Source organism: Tribolium castaneum, chromosome 4, assembly GCF_031307605.1.
Source record: "Tribolium castaneum strain GA2 chromosome 4, icTriCast1.1, whole genome shotgun sequence".
Taxonomy (NCBI): domain Eukaryota; kingdom Metazoa; phylum Arthropoda; class Insecta; order Coleoptera; family Tenebrionidae; genus Tribolium; species Tribolium castaneum.
The window spans coordinates 18485001-18487495 of record NC_087397.1 but is presented as its reverse complement, the minus strand read 5'-3'; positions in this window follow the sequence as shown (position 1 = coordinate 18487495).

The following is a 2495-nucleotide window of genomic DNA, read 5'->3' as shown; positions in this document are numbered from 1 at the left end:
AATTAAGATAACAGTTTTTTGGTTTCTTGCTTATATCTCGAAAACAGTTACTCCTATCAATTTTTATCTTTTTACTAAAATTAAAGCTGATAAAATTTCCTACAAAATAGTAATTTGCATTTTTTATGTAGGACTGACCATAAGCGAAAAATAAGTTTGATAATAATTAATATTTAAAAAAAAAGTGCTTTAACAGAAAATGTCTTGTGATTTAAAATACACTTAATTTAATGGGTCCAATACTTTATTAGAAGAAAAAGGAGGTGACATAAAAGTCACTGAAGTCTTCAGAGTCGATTTTAAATGCTGCATTTTCGTCTTCGTCTCAAAAATTGAAAACTGAATTACATTTTTGTTCAGTAGCAGTTACAGTTTTCTTATTGGTTTTTTGCTTATATCTCGAAAAGAGTTACTTCTATCAATTTTTATCTTTTTTTTAGGATTAAAGCTGATAAAATTTCCTACAAAATAGCTACTTGCATTTTTCTTGTAGGACCAACCATAAGCGAGTTATAGAGTTGGATATAAATAATCTTTAACAAAAATTTGCTTTAAAATAAAATGTTTGAAAAACCGAAATTAAACTAAATTAATTAAGACTAACACTTTAGTGGAGGAAAAAGGGGAAGACATAAAAGTCACCAAAGTCTTGAGAGTCGTTTTTAGTCGTCATATTAATAACAATAACATTAATAATAATAATACTAATAGTACTAAATTTGCTTATATGCAAGCGCTTAATTAAGGTAACAGTTTCTTGCTTATATCTCGAAAACAGTTACTCCTATCAATTTTTATCTTTTCACTAAAATTAAAGCTGATAAAATTTCCTACAAAATAGTTATTTGCATTTTTTATGTAGGACTAACCATAAGCGAGATATAAGTTTGAAAATAATTAATATTTAAAAAAAAAGTGCTTTAACAGAAAATGTCTTGTGATTTAAAATACACTTAATTTATTGGGTCCAATACTTTATTAGAAGAAAATGGAGGTGACATAAAAGTCACTGAAGTCTTCAGAGTCGTTTTTAAATGCTGCATTTTCGTCTTCGTCTCAAACATTGGAAACTGGATTACATTTTTGTTCAGTAACAGTCACAGTTTTCTTATTGGTTATTTGCTTATATCTCGAAAACAGTTACTCCTATCAAATTTTATCTTTTTTCCAAAATTAAAGCTGATAAAATTTCCAACAAAATAGTTATTTACATTTTTCTTGTAGGACCAAGCATAAACGAGTTATAGAGTTGGATATAAATAATATTTAACAAAAATTTGCTTTAAAATAAAATGCTGGAAAAACCGGAATTAAACTAAATTAATTGTGTCTAACACTTTAGTAGAGGAAAAAGGAGAAGACATAAAAGTCACTAAATGTTTCAGAGTCGTCTTTAGTCGTCATATTAATAACAATAACATTAATAATAATAATACTAATAGTACTAAATTTGCTTATATGCAAACGTTTAATTAAGGTAACAGTTTTTTGGTTTCTTGCTTATATCTCGAAAACAGTTACTCCTATCAATTTTTATCTTTTTTTCAAAATTAAAGCTGATAAAATTTCCTACAAACTAGTTATTTACATTTTTTTGTAGGACCAACCATAAGCGAGTTATAGAGTTGGATATAAATAATCTTTAACAAAAATTTGCTTAAAATAAAATGTTTGAAAACCGATATTAAACTAAATTAATTGGGTCTAACACTTTAGTAGAGGAAAAAGGAGAAGACATAAAAGTCACTAAAGTCTTCAGAGTTGTTTTTAATACTAAATTTGCTTATATGCAAGCGCTTAATTAAGATAACAGTTTTTTGGTTTCTTGCTTATATCTCGAAAACAGTTACTCCTATCAATTTTTATCTTTTTTTCAAAATTAAAGCTGATAAAATTTTCTACAAACTAGTTATTTACATTTTTTTGTAGGACCAACCATAAGCGAGTTATAGAGTTGGATATAAATAATCTTTAACAAAAATTTGCTTAAAATAAAATGTTTGAAAAACCGATATTAAACTAAATTAATTAGGTCTAACACTTTAGTATAGGAAAAAGGAGAAGATATAAAACTCACCAAAGTCTTCAGAGTTGTTTTTAATACTAAATTTGCTTATATGCAAGCGCTTAATTAAGATAACAGTTTTTTGGTTTCTTGCTTATATCTCGAAAACAGTTACTCCTATCAATTTTTATCTTTTTACTAAAATTAAAGCTGATAAAATTTCCTACAAAATAGTAATTTGCATTTTTTATGTAGGACTAACCATAAGCGAAAAATAAGTTTGACAATAATTAATATTTAAAAAAAAAGTGCTTTAACAGAAAATGTCTTGTGATTTAAAATACACTTAATTTAATGGGTCCAATACTTTATTAGAAGAAAAAGAAGGTGACATAAAAGTCACTGAAGTCTTCAGAGTCGATTTTAAATGCTGCATTTTCGTCTTCGTCTCAAAAATTGAAAACTGAATTACATTTTTGTTCAGTAGCAG